A 20,334-nucleotide genomic window follows, 5' to 3' on the forward strand; every position below is an offset into this window, starting at 1 on the left:
CTATTGTGCATGCGCAGACACTAACTCTCGTACAGCCGGCTGGCGATAGGTGCCGAGAGCTTGGTGACGTCACGGCTCTCGGCACTTGAAGGAGGACAGGTACAATGAAGGAGGCGGGAATATTTAAAGATCGGAAGCCATCGACATTCCGAAGATGACATAGGGGAAGCACCGGAGGGCTACTTACATATGTAAGATAATATTTTTTTGTTAGCTAAGATCACTGTGCCTAACTAAAGTATGTGCCGGCATCAGCATTAAATAGCCTACCGGGTGGTCTGCTCGCATGATTTCATACTACATGGGGCTGTCTGTATACTACATGGGGGCAGGCTGGCTACATACTACTGGGAGCTGGCTGGCTATTTAGTACTGGGGGCTTGCTGGCTATATACTGGGGGGGTCTGTGACTAATGCATTTCCCACCCTCGGCTTATACTCGAGTCAAAAGTTTTTCCCCGTTTTTGGTGGTAAAATTAGGGGTCTCGACTTATACTCGGGTCGGCTTATACTCGAGTATATATGGTACATACAAAAGTATATATAAATATGGATAAAATTTACATACAAAAGCATGGGTAAAAATAATCAAATAAATAAAGAACACAGAGAAATGTGTTCAATGATGGGTCTATAGCAGGGATCGGGAACCTTTTTGGCTGAGAGAGCCATGAATGCTACATATTTTAAAGTGTAATTCCGTACAATTTAAATATACCCCCAGTAGATAGGTAGCCACAGCACATACCTCCCAGGTGCTAGGTAGTCACAGCACATGCCCCCCAGGTGGTTAGGTAGTCACAGCACATGCCCCCCAGGTGGTTAGGTAGTCACAGCACATGCCCCCCAGGTGATTAGGTAGTCACAGCACATGCTCTCAGTAGATAGGTAGTCACAGATAAAAATACTAACCTACCTATGTTCCCTGCAGCTGGCTCCTTGTCACTCCCTTGCTGTTCTCTATGACCCAGGCGCTGCCATCGTAGCTCAGGCAAAGGCGTCTGGGTCACAGAGAGGAATGAACGCTGTCATCTGGTGTCTACTCATCTATGAAACAGGCGCCGTCGCCTAGCTAATGCTGCTGTCAGCAACAGCACCTGGATCACATGTCTAGTGATCTTAGCTGTGTGTGTCTTACATGCACACCGCACCAATCACTATTTATTAGATTTGTCTGTGAGCCAGATGCAGCCATCAAAAGAGCCACATCTGGCTCCTGAGCCATAGGTTCCCTACTTCTGGTCTATAGGTATAAAACATATATTCAGTAGTAAATGTTTATTGCATCTATATAAAAGACAATACTGTTTTTATTAGCATTCACAAGCCATGAGGTTTATGCATCAATATGCCAGAATTAAAGGGGATTGTCAGGAAAACTCTGATTTGTCAAGAAGCTGAAGTTTACGGTGATCCTTCATTACCAAAATGGCCGCAAGCACATGGGGCAGAGAACTCTGGGAAGGAGAAAGGAACAACTTTGATCACATGTGCAGACCTGTAAGCCAATCATCGGCTGCCAGGGTTATGTGATGTCACACAGCCTTATAAAAACAGGCAGCCATTTTCAATCTCAGCACTTCACACTGCATGTGATGCAAGTCCAGCTACTTCTACTGTTGCTTAAGTGAAAAGAATAAATTCTTTGTAAAATCAACATACTTTCTGTAGTGATTTCTGCTTCAATCCCAGGGTGTCCATTTTGGGGGATCTGTATACAGCAAATAGCAGTTCTTTTTTGTTGCTGAAGTGAATAGGAATAATTCTTTGTAAAAGCCACATATTATCTGTAATTCTCTGATTTTTGCTCATATTCCAGGGTGTCCTTGTGCTTCTTGTGCTTCTGTATACCTCAAATTTCAAGTTTTTTTGGTAGATTAAGTAGATCTGTGTCAAATCAACATAGTTGATGAACCAATATGTCAGACAGAGAGGTGGCAGGTGGAGCAGGCAGAGGTCGCAGCACAGTAAGGGGACATTGTGGCAGGGGTGATTCTGTGAGACTAGAACTGCCTTTATCATCCTTTCTCCCAGATAACATCTGACAACCCCAGCCAAGACTCTGTGAGTTCGCCAGATACAACCCTTCGTTGGCATGGCCCAGGAGGAGGTCAGCAGCGCTAACCTGTCCTCAACCAGCCTTTGTCCTGTTCATTTCACTCAGCCAGAGATCTACTAGATGGTCTGGGCTCAGCGCCACTATACAGCGAGGAGGAACTCCTTGAGGGCAGTCAGCAGCTCCTTGGCAGTGAAGAGGTGGGGCAGACAACCGTTGCTTTGTGCAGTAGGTGGGAAAGTAGAGATGTGGAGAATGGTACAGGAGGTTATGTTGTACTTGCAAGTAGTCGGGCTGTGCATACTGAGACCGTTGAGGAGAATAGCAGTGACAGGGTAACACAAATCGATGACGATGTAGCCGATCGCACTTGGGAGCCAGGTGAAGCCAGGGATACATCATCATCATCATCATCATCAGGAGAAGAGGGTGTCAGCTTGCGAGTCAGGCAGCAAGTCGCTACTGTGGTCGTGAGTCAGCAGGATGGCAGCAGCGCGAGGACAGGAGCCAAACGGCCATGGAGTACAAACCCAGCTTCACGGGTCCAAGTAAGCAGTGGCACAGGGGCTAAGCGAGGCAGCGGCATTAGTAATCACTCAGTGCAGAGTGTCGGCAGTAAAATCACCACCTCGGCGGTGTGGCAGTTTTTTGTTAAGACACCAGAGGAGCCGAGCGTGTGTATATGTAGAATCTGCAGGCAGAAAGTGAAGTGTGGCCAGGGAGCTAACATTGGCACCACGGCCCTGTGTCAACACATGCAGCATCACCATCCAATGGCCTTGGAGAAATGTGGAACAGATGAGGAGGTCCATCCTGCCGGCGCAGCAAGAAAAGCAGCACCTAGTGGCACACATGCCATTTCAGCCAGTCAAGGCTCCCTCTACCAAAAGGGAGCTGTTTGTCTTTGACATCATCTCCCGGTCCAGATGCTCCTGCTCCTGGCACCTGGCACCAGCTGTCATTGAAAGAGGCGATTACAAAGAGACAACTGTATGTGTCCATCCTAAGCAAACCATGCTCTTGTCCAAGTTGTTGGTACTGCAGTCCCTCCCTTTCCAAGTTGTGGACTCTGCAGAGAACTAATGGCTTGTGCCGAACAGAGGTGGAGAGTTGCAAGCCAGCATTCTTTTCCAAGAAGGCAGTGCCAGTCCTTTACAAATATGTAGAACAGAAGGTGGGCCGGTCCTTGACCTTATTGGTTTCTTTCAAGGTGCACGGCACCGCGGACTCGTGGAGCTGGAACTACGGTCAGGACCAGTACATGTCCTTTACAGCCCACTGGATGAATGTGTTGCCCGCCCAGCCACACCAACAATGGCGCTTTCGAAATGCTGCTCATGCACCTGCCTCCACCTCCTCCTTTTTCACCACCACCTCAGCCTCTACAAGAGCTGCTCCCTCATACCACATGTGCAGAGCACAGCGGTGTCATGCAGCAAACGGGAGGAACTTCTCCGCGTCATGCAAGAAGAAATCAATCTGTTGCTTTCTCCGTGACAATTGAAAATTGGAACCATGATGACAGACAATGGGAGGAACAGAAAGGCCTCCCCCAACATAGTCTGATATGCGATGTTTCCACCCATTGGAATTCTAGCCTCCATATGTTAGATCGCTTGTATAAACAGAGAAAAGCCATTAATGATTTTTTGATGATGCAAGCGGACCAGAGTACTCCCATGTTTAACTTTGATGTCAGCCACTGGCAGCTCATGCTTGACACATGCCATTTGCCCAGGCCCTTTGAAGAGGCCACATTATTTGTCAGTCGCAGGACTGCGGGATGAATAACGTCATTTCACTGCTTCATGCTGTTACTCATGCTGCAAAATCTGTCTGGTCAGGGCACTGCAGAAGTGGAGACTACATCTCATGGCCACATGAGTCCCGTGGACGCTGAACTGGAGGAGGAGAAGGGGGAGGACATTGGAACACAAGCAGAGTCTGGTGAAATCAGTGGTTTTTCCACTCAGGTGACAAGAAAGGAGGAGCAGGAGAATCCGAAGGAGGTAGAAGACGCGGCAGATGACCCAGAAGCACTGTGGCAGTATACAGTGGAGATGGAGGCCGGGAGTCCCTCAGAGTCACTGGCGCAGATGGCCCGCAGCATGCTGCTTTGCCTAACTAGTGACAGCCGAATAGTCAACATCCAGCATAGGGATGAATTTTGGCTCTCCACCCCTGGATCCTTGCTACTGGTCAAAAATTGGTGACTTTTTTCCAGATGACAAGAGGGAGGAACAACTGGCTATACTATAGAGAAATACTGAAAAGACAGTTGGCCGCTGCCTTTGTGCAGCATTGTCCATCCTCTGTCAGGTCTGACCAGTCAATCACTCACGTACTACTGCCACGGCTGCTGTGGGGAGATCAAGGGGTAGGAGAAATAGCAGCTCCATCAGCAGCAGCTTGTCTGGAGTCCTTAATGAGCAACTTTCTTCAGCCGTCTAGTGAGGAGAGTAGCCGCCACCAGCAGCAGCAGGACATGGCCAGACCCTGCGATAGCAGGTTTTAGCCTTTTTGTACAGCACTTTACCACCCCAAAAAGAGGATCCCCTTGACAACTGGGCAGTCAAGTTTGATGGGTGGCCACAACTTGCGTAGTTTGCAGTAGAGAATCTGTCCTGCCCGGCCAGTAGTGTGGCATCATAGCGGGTGTTCAGTGCGGTGGGGGCCATCGTTACCCCAAGGAGAACCCGCTTGTCCACCCGTAATGTAGAGAGACGGACCTTTGTCAAGATGAATCAGGCTTGGATCGGCCAGGATTTCAACACACCAATGCCTTATGCGTGAGATTAGATCAGCCATGACGCCTGTCCCAAACGTTGAGAAATTAGTCTGGATTCTAACTGCCTGCCTCAGCCACTATTCTGATGCTGCCACCCTCCTGATGCCAAACATCTGAGTGGACACAGAACACAGAAGACATGCAAATATCCCAATTACTGGTCATCTCTGTTTTGGATCCACTCCTGTTTATTTTTGGCTTTTAGCAATACTGATGATGGATTATTGACCGACTGAAAGCAGACACTGACGGATGAAAAGAAGGGTATAATGATCATTGACGTCGGCCTCTGTAAGTGCACATGGAATTGAAGAGTGACGCGATTCTAAAAGCGGTGGCTGTCATGTGTGAGTCATACTAATACACAGCATTGTTTGAAGACCAAACCATGCTCCGCCCTCACACCTACAAGCTCTCTGCAGCCAGAAAATGCCTGTTTTTAATGTGATTTGTCATGCATCGATTCGGGTGGAATCAAATTTTCCGAAAAATTCTGCGAATCGGGTCGAACCAAATTTCAACAAATTCGCCCATCTCTAATTATAATATATACCGTATTTTCTAGACTATAAGACGCACTTTTTAGCAAGAAAAAATCTTGCTAAAAAGTCTCTGCGTCTTATAGTCTGGAGGTCAGGAGGATCCAGTGCTGCAATCTGCCAGAGAGGAGAGGCTCCGTACTACTCTTACCTCTCCCCGATGTCCTACTGGTACAGGACCTGTGGTGATGTCAGAATCATGTGACTGATCACATGATTCTTACATCACCGCAGGTCTCATACTGTCATGCTGCACTGGGACAGGGTAAGAAGAAGGGGAATGGGGGAAGTGTGTGTGTGTATGTATATGTGTGTGTGGTTCTGTGTGTGTGTGTATATAGGTGAGCCGTGTGTGTGTATAGGTGAGCCGTGTGTGTGTGTGTATGTATAGGTGAGCTGTGTGTGTGTGTATAGGTGAGCTGTGTGCATAGCTTCCAACCGTCCCGATTTTGCCGGGAAAGTCCCGTTTTTCTTACCTCTGCCCCGCGTCACGGGCAGCTATGAGATTGTCGCGGATTTTCTCCCCAGGTCCCGCTGTGTCCCGGTGCTGTGTCCGCATAGTAAATACTTTGAAAGCCAGAACTGATAGTACAGAATGGCTTCTACAGACATCGGGCAGGGAATCCTTTTCAGAGAAGTGTCGGGGCTTAGCGAAGAGCAGGGACCACGTCATCAGGTTCAGATCTCTGTCCATATATGGTCACTGCATCTCCTAGGGTTCCCCAGAGCAGACATCGGGCAGGGAATCCTTTTCAGAGAAGTGTCGGGTTAGCGGAGAGAGCAGGGACCACGTCATCAGGTCAGATCAGAATCTGTCCATATATGGTCTCCAGGGCTTCCCCAGACACAAACTCTTTATTTAATTAAATTAAATAAAGTTTTGCCCAAGCTGAGATTCGAACCTGGGACCCTCTGCACTGCAGACAAGAGCCTTAACTAACTGAGCTATAAGCCCAGTGATACAGAGCTGAGGATTTCTGGTAACTAAGAAGTGTTATCTGCCACTGTTACACTGTGACACAGACTTACTGCACTGATATATAGAGAGGGATCTTCTCAGAGATTATTATTGTACCCGAATATTTCCGATTTGCGCCGATTTTCCCTGAATTGCCCCGGGTTTTTGGCGCACGCGATTGGATTGTGGCGCACCGGCATGTATGCAACGGAGATCGGGGCGTGGCCGAACGAAAACCCGACGGATTCGGAGAAACCGACGCATTTAAAAAAAAAAAATTGTCGTTGGACACGCGCTTACCTGCACCCACCAATGGATCGTGAACTCCGGCCGACCTCGGCGGACTTCAGCACAGCAGCGACACCTGGTGGATGTCGGAGGAACTGCCTTAGTGAATCGCTGGAAGACCCGAATCCTCCGCAGAGAACGCGCCACTGGATCGCGAATGGACCGGGTAAGTAAATCTGCCCCATTGGGTTAGGCATTGGACACACCACTATGTTGAGAAAGAGGGAATACATTTAGCTACCAAGACCTTTTTCAAATCTGTGGACATTAATAGTTTTCTTGATTTCTCAAGTTCCCACTATAAAGAATAGCTATAAAATTTACCCTATCGTTAAATTGTACTGGCCCCACATGTTCAGAAAAAAATCCTTAGAAGCAGATTCTCAGAAAAGGGATATTCCTGCCATATCCCTTCTGAAAGAAAAATATATCAAAACCAGTAACCTAACACAGAGAGAATGCCTGATATTGTGCAAGACACCAACAGACTAGACCAATAAATTTCATTACAACTTTACCGTCTGACCTAATTAGATCTATCTTGTCAAAGGACTTGGATCTTCTGAAAACAGACTCATACATTGCCCATACCTTACATTTCAAACAAATAATTAGATTCAGGAGGGAATAGGAATTGAAGAACATACTGGCTCCCAGCAAATGACATGACATGATCAAGTTCTATGATCATAGAATGGTTCTCTAAGACACACCCCGATCGCCTGAATACTATCTGCCCAAATCGCCTCAATGAACTTCTGAAGAGAGTACGAATACGAAGGCAAGATTACATACAGGATAGGTTCTGTAGGTTTGTTCTTAAGTTGAATTTGTATGTAAGTAGGTACTGTATATTTTATAATTGTAACCCCAGTCAAAAATTATTTGGTCTCTGTGACAATTGAAGTTTAAAGATGTTGGGTTGTCATAAGAACCAGGATTAACAATAAACCTTAATTACAAACACCTGTGATAACTGTTACAGCTGATCTTTGTAGCCTGGGACTAAAGTACAGTAAATTACCAACACCCAGTAACCAGGAGTCTTTAGTAAGTCGGGTGTTCTTAAAGGACACCTGTCATCAGGTCTCTGTCACTTGTCCTGTCTCTACTATCTGTTGGAGCAGCTCACAAGGATCCCATCCCATCCTTTATCTAGTCAATTCATACATAAATCATTGCAAAATCATCATTTCTTTATTATGTAAATGAGGCTGGTCACATGGTCAGAGGCAGTGATGTCACTCCTGTTTCCCCTCCCCTCTCCTCCCTCTGCTCATGTCTGTGTGTAGTGTGTAGTGTATAGTAAAGCATTGCTAATGTCTGTGCTGCATCTGCTGACATGCTCTCCCTCCTAATACACATGTGTGAGACACAGACATCAGCTACACAAGTACCTGACATGTTCTGCTATCACATGGCTGCATCCTGGAGCTGTTGTATCATTCACATACACACACAGGCTGCAGGAGGTGTGGCTGCCAGCACCAGCAAGCACATCATTATATAGGCTGTCAGTCAAGCACTGGGGGTGTGGCTGTGCCTCCCACTCATGAATAAGCCGGACAGCTTAAATATGCTAATGACTCATTGGGCATCTCACAGGTCATTTGCATACAGCTTTAGGACCTCATTGCTTAAGTTTACAGGCATGTAGAGGGACAATGAAGGGGTAGAGGCAATGCTCTCTAATGGCAGTTTATGAAAATATATTTAGTTTAGGGGGGTTATTCTGCCTGACGGGTTCTCTTTAAGTAGTGAACTCCCTGTATGAGAAAATAAATTATTCATGGCTGCCTGTATGCACAGGGCCGGTTCTTGACAAAGTGGGGCCCCAAAATAAAACTATTTTATGAGTAATCACAGTCAGTAAGAGGCTCCAATTAGTATGGTAAAACAACTGTAATATGGGAAAATTTTAAAGGAGATAGATAGATGATAGGGAGATTGATGGTCAGCACAGTGGCTCAGTGGTTGGCACTACAGCCTTGCAGTGCTGGTCAACATCTGCAAAGAGTTTGTACATTCTCTCTGTGTTTGCGTGGGTTTCCTCCCGGTCCTCCGGTTTCCTCCCATACTCCAAAAAATTACTGGAAGGTTGAATAGCTTGTGAGCCCCATAGGGGACGGGGACAGGGACAGGGACTGATCTGGCAAGCTCTGTGCAGCGCTGTGTAATCTGTGTGCGCTATATAAAGAGTTATTAATTATAATTATTATGATGATAAATATGAAAGATTTCTAGATGCAGAACTTTAAAGTAGATTATATATACAGTAGATATGAGAGATAAATACAGTAGAAGAGAAATAGAAGATTGATTGAAAAATAGAGAAAAAGCAAGATATATAAATGGTCAGATTATAGGAGATAGATAACTAGACAGATAGATATATAGACAGGAGATAGATGATAAGCATCTTCACCCGGTAATTCAACCAAGGGGTATTAACCCTTTCACCACCTGGCATTTCTGGATATTTTGTGTTATTGACCTGCTCTGGTCAATAACACGACAAAATATCCAGAAATGCCAGGCGGTGAAAGGGTTAATACAATTTTGACGTTTAAAAATTAAATCAAAATTACAGCAAAAAGAATTAATGTAATCCCAACAAACCACATATTTTCCAAAAGCAGACATTTGCCCCATTGCATTAAAAATTGCATTAAAGAGTTTAGAGACATAGCCGCCTTCCTGCAATTTTGATTCAAGCTGAAACATTTTATAAAAAATACTTAAAATTTGTCACACAGATCTATCATTGTCTGCTCCTTACACAATGGTGACACAAATAATAACTATATATCCATAAACCAAGCTAATGAGAATAAAAGTCACGTTTAGCCGCACAATAACAGACCCCTCCACGCTTCATAAGAATTTGAGTGAGAACGTCATAACATAGATGAAGCGACATTAGGGGAAGAGGATTGAATGTTCAATGTATCAGTCAATTTTCGCAAAAAAAACCTATCACGAAATAAAAGGCAATAAGAGAGAAAGCGTGTTCTTAGAAAGTTCTGCATACAGAAGGGTTAAAAACAAATATTAGTTGATATTATTCCTTATCAGAATGTAGGAATAAAGTGAATATTTCCATTATCTGTGAGGTGCAGCAGCTCCTGTGTGCAGCAAATTCTCCCTGTAGCCTGATGGCTAAGAATCTGGGCTACTCTTCAGAGGGCTGTACCTCTGGCTCTGTGACACATAGAACCTCACTTCTGTTTTCCTATGAAAGAAGAGAGTCTCCTCTTTTATAAGAATCTAATTTGTGTTTCTAAATGTCAGGAAAACGGAGATATTTACTGTTAAACTGCCATCGGGAGGATATTCTCACTTTAAACCTGAATATCTCTGGATCCAGGGCACCTAGAAACAAAATTCAAGATTCATTTGAAAGAAGAGATTCTCCTTGGGCAATTGACCACTTTGCCTACCCATAGCACCGGCCCTACATCTGCATATTTCCTTTATCATCACCATTCTAATACTGTTTACACCATCATATACTGTGTATACTGATGGTTATCTTACTATTATTATCATAAGCAGGCCTAACTGTAAAATCCACATACGATTGTCTTTCTTGCTATGCATCCGGTATATTCTACTGCTCACAATTTTATTTTCATTATATTACTAACTATAGCATCCACTACAATCAATTTCTCTCATATAGGTCTCACATACAATATATATTTGCCTTTTTGATCTACACAAATGCGGTTCACCCTTCATCCTTTTGTTACAAACTAATATTTCAACAGACCTAATACATATCCAAATATACACCTATCAGATCTATCTGTCCTCCCTTCTACTGAACCTGCGCAAAACTAGGAGCCGGAACAGATAAGCTAAAGCCTTCTTCTTTCTCAGAATAGTGTTGTGTCCATTAACTAATCAATTTTGTTAACATCATTTACAGTGTAATCTGGGACTTATATCCTATTTTATGAAGGAATACTTCATCTCTGTCTAGGTAACCGGCAATGGTGAATTCATTACATGTACACAAAAATACCTCTGGTCCTTCACTGCTGTTCATCACATGTATTTTACTATGGTCCAAAGCACCCGGTCATTTGGCCAGGATAGTAAATAACTGCTCTTAGCTATAACAAAATAGAATGGGTTAGCAAAAAATATTTTATATAGCTCTCTCTCTAGATCTCTCGCTTTCTGTATTTCTGCGTGGCACTACAACTTATCCGTCCATCGCTCCTGCTTCCGGTTCTCAGTCTTGTGCCCGTCTCCATGTCCTAGGGCACGCACGGGCTGGCTTCTCAAGATTTAACGGGCCAGCAAGCAGTAAATTGCGCTGGCCTTACCCAGAATTCTATTTAAGCCAGCCTCTCCCCACACACCCTTCTGGATCTTTGTGCTTTATGCCTTTGAGAAAGCTGTTATCTGTGACCTGTGTATTGACCTCCCGTTGTGACCCTGGACCTGTTCCCGACTTCGCTTCTCCACTGCCAGCCCTGACCTCGAACCTTTGCTGCCTGTCTTGACCTCCAGCCTATCCCCGACTTCAAGGTTCTTGGCCGACTCTGTACCTCAACTTTGGCTGCCACTGCGGACAAGTCGCATCTGTGGAACAACCTGTTGGTATCACGCTGCAGCAAGTCCAGCCCACTTTGCGGCAAGCTCTGGTAAAGACCGGGTGCCACTTAGATTCCTGTCCCAGGTATTGGCTTATGCCATCATCCACGGTGGTCCAGGGGGTTTACTAACCCTGAGCCCTGACACTCATAGCTCATATTAATGACCTGTGGCAAAATAGAAACCAATAACGGCACAGCTTCTAACTGCCACAGCAGCAGCAGACAGTGGTTTCTGTAGATGTTGGTTAATAAGTGTATTTTAGAAAGTGTGGGGTGAATATCTTCATTAATTTGGTTATTGTAAATGTGACAGGGCAGATTTCTTAAGAGGACATACATACACATATACATACATATATTAGAATATACCACTGATTTATCCCCACTAATTTTGGCATAAACTTCATGTATGTGAATTCTTATGACAACAGTATCTTATATAGATGCAATCTATAGATTATATAGATGCAATCACTGACTATTCTATACCTATAAAAACATAGACCCATCATTGAACACATTTCTCTTTGTGCTCCATTTATTTGATTATATATATACCTGTGTTTTTATGTGTAACTTTTATCCATATTTATTTATACTTTTAGATGTACCTTTTATGTATTTTATGTAGTGTAAATTTATTGGACCTGAAATAGAGAGCAGTACGCTATAGAATGCTATAGAAATTGTAAAACAGCTCTATATATCACTATATTCCTTGCTCACTACAATTATTGGCAAAAAGACGCTAATTACTTGACATAAATTAGAAAAATACGCCTCTAACGAATAATACTTTGTACTCAACACAAGATGCCAATTCTGCCCAGGGCTTCTCTTTTATCGATTACATTATCTAAGGATGGCGATTAAAATTGTGCAACGATGCTTCATATAATTACATAGTAACGTCTATAATTTGCATATTTTCCAAATTATACCAATCTGTTTTGAAACCAAGGGCTATTGTTCTTTGTAAGCTTTTATAAATGATGCTCCTCCATTGTTTTGGGAGTTTAAAACAAAATCATAGCAAGCTATAAAAGGGGTTTTCTGATATTATAAAGTTATTGGCATCTAAATGCCTATAAAATGAAAAATAGAATGCAGTCAAATTGCCATAGCCATAGGACTGTGTTTGATATGTTTATCCAGTAGCATTATTGAGAAGGCCTTAACAATAAGGACATGTTGCCACGTCACACTATGCGCCGCACGATGCCGCCATCTTTGCTGAAGTCCCATAGTCTATGGCAGAGCAGGGAACTTATTGTCTGCCATAGACTAAAGTAAAGACACCGACAGGCTTTCGGCCCGCCGCCTGGGGCCAAATAAACTGTTGCCGATTCATGCGGTCATACAACCGCCCGAATTGCCTGCGTTTGGTGTGTATGAGGGGGGGGGGGGGGCGGCAAAGTGGTGGGGGCCCCCCTTATGATCCTGCCCTGAGTACCAGTCTTAGTTTTATTTGCATCAGTGCTACCTTACACTAGCCGTCTTAGTGCTATTTGCAGTTATAGCATCATATAGTATTTCTGTTACATCTGTGTCAGGGTATTCCTCAGTTTACTCAATACACTAGTGGCTTGGCCTCTGATTGATTTTGTCATGCACGCTTTGTTCTGGCCTGGCAATGGTTAACATGACTTTCAGAGCTTTGACCTGTGAGTACTGAATTATTTTTTTATATGGATGGGCACACTGGGGGCAGGCTGCCTATATACTGATGGTAGGGGGTTATTTGGCTATATACTGGGGGAAGTGGGCTGGCTGCTATATACTGGGGTCATGGGGATGGCTAGATATCTACTGGGGGACAGGAAGCTGGCAAACCATATAATGGGGGGAGGGGGCTGGACAGTTACATACTGAAGGGCAGGGGCTTGGCAGACTATATAATGGGAAGCAGGGGATAAAAGGCTATATACTGGAGACAGGGACTGGCAGGCTATATACTGGGGGCAGGGGACTGGCAGGCTATATACTGGGGGACAGTGGGCTGAAAGGCTAAATCTTTTTTTTTTTTTTTTTGAATTTTAAAATTTTTTATTAGTTCGAAATTCACGTACAGTGGCAAATCATCATAAATTACAATTTCGTTATAATAGCTTACAGTTACAATAAGAGTAATAAACATAAGCAAATTTATTAATGTACGTTGCATGGAGGATTAGGGTAGGATTTGGAAGGGGGAGGAAGAGGGGGGAAGGGGTAAAGTCCTTTTAGTTCTTCACTCAAGTTCTACTTATGTCTGTGGACTGAAAGGCTAAATCTCATGGTGCAGGAGGCTGGCTAGCTACATACTGGGTGGCTGGGGGCTAGCTAGCTATATACTGGGGCACAGGGGGCTGGCTGGCTATATACTGGTGGTAGGGGGCAGGTTAGCTCTATAATGGGCGGGGGCTGGCAAGCAACATACAGGGGGCTCGCTAGCTATAAACTGGGGGGCAGGAGGCTGGTTAGCTTTATATTGGGGTCAGGGGGCTGGTATGCTTTATACTGAAGGGCAGGGGGCTGGCAGGCTATATAGTGGGAAGCAGAGGGCTGGCAGGCTATATACTGGGGGACAGGGGCTGACAGAATATATACTAGAGGGCATGGGCTGGCTATATACTAGAGGATAAAGGGCTGGCTATATACAGGAGGGTAGGGGACTGGTTATCTATATACAGGGGGGAGGCTGTGACCAATGCATCTCCCATGCTCGGCTTATAGTCAATATGCATCCCCAGTCTTTTGTGGTAAAAGTAGGTACCTTGACTTATATTTGGGTCGGTTTATAATCGGGTATATATGGTAATCTCCAGAAACAATGTTACAGGATATGAAGAATATCTTGAGTAGATCATAGATATAACAATAAGGGCGCCTAATTTCCAAACCTTGAACTGAATAGAACTTTTGATGTATAATAGTGACACTTGGAGTTTTCCTCTGTTTTGTACCACTAGGACTCTCCATCCTGACACATGAAAACTTTTTCAGCCATATTTGTCCTCCAAAAACTAAACAATGCTCATTCCCTTCCAAGTGTCACCCTGTGCCTGTACAGCAGGGTACCGTGACACAATGGGTATTGGTAGGGATTGCACTAAACATTGTGAGTTGCATTTTCCTTTTTAAACTCTTGTCAAGGTGCAAATTTTAGTGTTCAATAAAACATTTACTAAGGGTCCGAATCACGGTTTCCGGCTGGGTTTTCCAAATTTTACCGTTTTGTGCAGAATTGCCCCAGGTTTTTGGCGCACGCGATCGGATTGTGTTGCATCGGCGCCGGCTTGCATGCGACGAAAACGCGGCGGATTATTTTTCACCCTCATGAAACGCTCATAGGGATAACAAACTTTGCAAATGTTGGTTTGAATATTTTAAGGGTCGCAGTTTAGAAAATGGTGTCATTTGTGGGGGTTTCCATCATATAGACCTTATAAGGTCACTTCAAATTAAATTGGTCCCTACTAAAATGGGTTTTGATGATTTTCAGGAAAATCTGAAACATCACACCAAAAGTTATAAGCCTCCTATCATCCTAAAAAAAGGAAAAGATGTTTGAAAAATGATGCCAAGTTAAGGCAGAAACATGGAAAATGTTGGATATCAAGCTATTTTCCAAAAAGTAGAAAGTTGGAAAACAAAATTCTTTTTCCAAATTTTTGCCAAATTAGTTTTTTTTCATAAATAAATAATACATATTGCCAAAATTTCTCAACTAGCATGAAGTACAATGTCAAGAAAAAACATTCACTAAATCACCTGGATATGTTAAGCCTTTTCTAAATTATGACCACTTATAGTGACATGTCATATTTATGAAAAAGGACCGTGTCAGGAAGGTGAAGTCATTAAGGGGTTAAAATTGTTGACATCCTAATCTTCTGTTTCTGTAGTCATCACTTTTTTCATATTTATTAAAGCCCCTGCCGCAGTCAGACCATGCACCACATTTAACATGCAAAGTCCGAGAGAAGTGTGCTGCACACCCCATGTTAAAGGCGCAACAAAAAAACGTTGGCGCAGTGCAGGGGGTGCCAGATTCATGAACAACGTGCGCCAGAAATCCTTCATCTGGCGCCCTCCGCAGACTACACAGGACACTGCACAGAGTACAGAATGCACTGTTCTTAATAAATGTGCTGCAGTATGCTCTTCACTTTTACATTGTACCATACATCCAGGTCCCCTAGTAGTGTTTTAACACCGCCCCACCAAATACTGCAATGCTGCTACAGAGAGAGCCTCCAGAAAATAGTAGTAACACACAAATAATCTTCCCTAGCATAACATGTTTTAACATCCCCCCCATTTTATTCCCCACACTGTAAAATGCTCTTTATCATTCCTTCCCTATATAATGCCTGTTGTGGCCCTACACAGTATTCTGTCCTGATTTTGACCCCAAGACTTTGTAATGGCCCCCAAATATAGTACACATATATACTTCCCATTCTGGTTTGTTTATAGTACCCTGTTCTGTTTCTGCAGAAACCTGCTAGATAACAGCTCACACACAGCCAATGACCCCATACTTTACATTACACCATTACAGTGCCACACATCTAATAAATTCTCTAAATGTGGCCTGACATGTATAAATGCCACCCACCCATAATGCCTATGGCCCCTAATATGGCCTCTAGTAATTCCCACTCATCCCCTATGTATGATTAAAAAAAACAAACCCCAATTCCCCCTTTTTTTTGTCTTGCTGTGCGGGTCGAGGTGTGTTGACGTCATTATATGGCATCTTCTGTTCATGGCGGTTATGGGGAACTACTTGAAGCAGGAGATACCATGTAGTCACATAACCAATGTAAAATCCTATAATGTACACTCACCGGCCACTTTATTAGGTACACCTGTCCAACTGCTCATTAACACTTAATTTCTAATCAGCCAATCACATGGCGGCAACTCAGTGCATTTAGGCATGTAGACATGGTCAAGACAATCTCCTGCAGTTCAAACCAAGCATCAGTATGGGGAAGAAAGGTGATTTGAGTGCCTTTGAACGTGGCATAGTTGTTGGTGCCAGAAGGGCTGGTCTGAGTATTTCAGAAACTGCTGATCTACTGGGATTTTCACGCACAACCATCTCTAGGGTTTACAGAGAATGGTCCAAAAAGAAAAAACTTGTTGATGCCAGAGGTCAGAGGAGAATGGGCAGACTGGTTCGAGCTGAAAGAAAGGCAACAGTGACTCAAATCGCCACCCGTTACAACTAAGGTAGGCCGAAGAGCATCTCTAAACGCACAGTACATCGAATTTTGAGGCAGATGGGCTACAGCAGCAGAAGACCACACCGGGTGCCACTCCTTTCAGCTAAGAACAGGAAACTGAGGCTACAATTTGCACAAGCTCATCGAAATTGGACAGTAGAAAATTGGAAAAACGTTGCCTGGTCTGATGAGTCTCAATTTCTGCTGCGACATTCGGATGGTAGGGTCAAGTTTGGCGTCAACAACACGAAAGCATGGATCCATCCTGCCTTGTATCAACGGTTCTGGCTGGTGGTGGTGGTGTCATGGTGTGGGGAATATTTTCTTGGCACTCTTTGGGCCCCTTGGAACCAATTGAGCATCGCCACAGAGCAACGCCACAGCCTACCTGAGTATTGTTGCTGACCATGTCCATCCCTTTATAACCACAATGTACCCAACATCTGATGGCTACTTTCAGCAGGATAATGCGCCATGTCATAAAGCTGGAATCATCTCAGACTGGTTTCTTGAACATGACAATGAGTTCACTGTACTCAAATGGCCTCCACAGTCACCAGATCTCAATCCAATAGAGCATCTTTGGGATGTGGTGGAATGGGAGATTCGCATCATGGATGTGCAGCCGACAAATCTGCGGCAACTGTGATGCCATCATGTCAATATGGACCAAAATCTCTGAGGAATGCTTCCAGCACCTTGTTGAATCTATGCTACGAACAATTGAGGCAGTTCTGAAGGCAAAAGGGGGTCCAACCTGTTACTAGCATGGTGTACCTAATAAAGTGGCCGGTGAGTGTATATGCGCCACCAGGGAAAACATCTCCAGGTCTGACCCAGTGTACTTCTGCAGGCACAGGCAGGAATGCCCCTTACCTGCCCACTCTGCCGACAGTATCGCCACATGGCATCAAGGTGGTGTTACCACAAAAATAGTCACGATTTCTTGCAATGTGCAAGAACTTGTTATTTTAGTGCTTCTATGACAGAAACTGTTTATAGAAGCAAATGCCCTCAAAATATATAAAACTTAGCATTTAATTAGATCAAATTTAAAAAGTGGTCTCAGCATATACATGAAAAAACAAACAAACACAGAAGGTTGTAATGTATGTTGAACCTAGTCGGGGAAAGTCAACATAAACCAGGATAATTACTTCTGGACAAGTGCATAGTGTTTAAGGGCATGCAGGTACTTAAAGCATGTACAATGGCAGATATGGGGAAAATATTTAAAGAAGGGTTTGGTCTCACCAGTCGTGAGGTGACCTTTAAGTGAGGGATCGACTTGGCTCTCTACAATGAGATCTTAGTTCCCGCACAACACTAGGCAGATATCCCCCTCACAAGTGAAATTGACACTTACCTGTCATGACAGATGGGAGGGTGTAGGTGCGGCGATGTCAAGACCAGGACGTGGGAGGCTGGGTCACTACTCAGCAACCCCCGATCCTGGACCACGCCCACAACCATGACGTATAGCTTCACGGTCATGTGCCGGAGGCGTGGTGTGGGCGGGCCTACCTCAGCCTTTATTTGGCGCGAGCGCAGTAACTCTGGCGCCGATGCCGTCCCTTTCCTAGCGTTTGGGTCCATGCTTGCGTGGGAAAGACGAGCCACTGTCCGCCTCCCGTAACTTCTATGGACCGATGTCCATTTCAGACTCAAGCTTAGTTTCACAATCTAACTTTTCCCCTGAGGAGTGTACTTCTACCGGTACATGAAACGCGTAGGGAATTTTTTTATTTTTTCATGCATTTTCTAGTCATAATAGCCGCATTTAGGGGCAGACTGGGGACCGCCCTTGTAAGGGCCGGGAGCTATTCATTGGGGACAGGGTGAAGATACAGTAGGGTGAATTAGGAATACGTCACAGTATATCTCCCTACTACCAACCCATGGATGAAGATAGGTAAGAGCACAACCAATCTAGTGCTGTACTTCGCTCCTCTGGATGAAGACTGGTGAGACCAAACCTTTCTTTAAATATTTTCCCCATAACTGCCATTGTACATGCTTTAAGTACCTGCATGCCCTCAAACACTATGCACTTGTCCAGAAGTAATTATCCTCGTTTATGTTGACTGTCCCCGACTAGGTTCAACATACATTACAACCTTCTGTGTTTGTTTGTTTGTTTTTTCATGTATACGCTGAGACCACTTTTTAAATTTGATCTAATTAAATGCTAAGTTTTATATATTTTTGAGGGCATTTGCTTCTATAAACTTGACTACTATTTGTGCCTGGTCGAAGGACTGTCTCCCTCTGTGACTGACCAATCATTCAGTGTGGACTGGTTACTGTTTTATATGACAGAAACTGCCATAGAAGTGCTGATTAATGTCCCCCTATGCATACATGTATGTGTGACATCTCGGGTCACTGAAGTGAGGGAGTGGAATGCTGAGCTGTAGGTTACACCTGTGCCTGTCTTTCACTGACCTTGAGTGACTTATTTCATGTAATTGTGAGCAGGGTGTCTGCCTGCAGACTGTACTCACTAACCTGGTCCTTGTTCTAGGACGGAGGCAGCTCACCCTCACTGCAAACCTGACCAAGAGCAGGATACATTCAGGCTGAGGAAAAAGAGAGGCAGAGCGAAACGGAGGGGCGGGGCCAACACACTAAGCGTCCCAATTCACACAGTGTATGGCAGAAGCATTGAGAGTAAATAGAGCAGCGCTGTGACGGCCCTGAGCAGTGCACGTGCCAGGGCAAGTACTCTGCTTTCTCAGCCAGCTGTGCCTCTGTGTAGCTGGTGTGCAGTATATTCTGGGCCCCGGATCTTTTAGCCTAGTGACGCCCCTGTCATTTACACACTGCTGTTCCAACCAGATTAACTTTGGGCCAGCAATAAGAGTTATCCACACACCTCTCTGGTCTGATCCCTGTACAGGGATCTAGTCTTCGCTGCAAAGAGATTGCAAGGGCGCTACCTCTAGATCTCCACTGGCCTGGTTTAGAAACACCGGAGCATCACACAGCTGGATCAGAATGGCTAGGATCAGTCTCAAGTCAGGGCAAGCAGTATCCAAACAATGCCAGGAAACAGGCAGAGGGTCAAGATAAGCAGTCCAGTATCAGTACTAAGAAACAGGCATAGAGAATTACAGAATACAGAAAAAGACAAAAGTAAACAGCAATTCTGAATGCACTGTGCAATACAAATAGTTTGACTTTAGGTCAACAATAATCCCTAGACCTCTCTGGTTTTCCCTTTCACCCCTAAGGATGTTTTTTGCTGCAGAGAGATCACAAAAGTGGACCTTTTATTATAGTACTTGTTAGGATTGGGTACACAAAAGACAGGGGATAGTGCGCCCTGAGCTTGCCCCAGCCTCTGTCCCTTCCTATAGCCCCCCCACGCTAAACCGTGGGGCGACTACTTGAAGACTCGGAATACACTGGTTTAAGTGGGGGAAGGGAATCACAAACAGACTGACAAACATAAAACACAAAAGAATAGTAAACTAGCCGGAGTCACAACGGGAGGGTACGTCAATAGCAAAGTCAGTAAGCAAATAGTCAATGTCAAAAACTAGCCGAGGTAACAACAATACAGATACAGAGCAATACAACCTAGTGCAGCAAGCAAGTGGAGAAAGAGATTTCAAACACTGGCACAGGTGACCAGTGAAGCTGCAATTTATGCAGCCAGAACTCCACCTCCAGAACCTGATAGGAGCTGGACAGCATCTGGGAATTAACCCCTCATGGTGCAGAACAACCAGGCACCAAGCAGAGGTTCAAAGTCCCAGCCACTCCTAGACAGCGCGAGATCTTAGCAGCCGCTGCCCAGGACGAGAGGTGGAGTTTGCGCGGATACGCGCCGGGGTTCGGAGAACGCTTCTGGTACCACCAGAAGAACCGGAAGTCCCA

The 20,334-nt window shown here is 44.6% G+C and overlaps 1 long non-coding RNA gene across 1 annotated transcript in view; it reads right to left on the reverse strand.

Moving 5' to 3' along the window:
- The window catches only part of LOC140105820 (uncharacterized), a 572,683-nt gene that overhangs the window by 45,081 nt on the left and 507,268 nt on the right, over nucleotides 1-20,334 (reverse strand). The window lies entirely within an intron of this gene.

This window comes from Engystomops pustulosus, chromosome 11 (assembly GCF_040894005.1).
Source record: "Engystomops pustulosus chromosome 11, aEngPut4.maternal, whole genome shotgun sequence".
Lineage (NCBI taxonomy): Eukaryota > Metazoa > Chordata > Amphibia > Anura > Leptodactylidae > Engystomops > Engystomops pustulosus.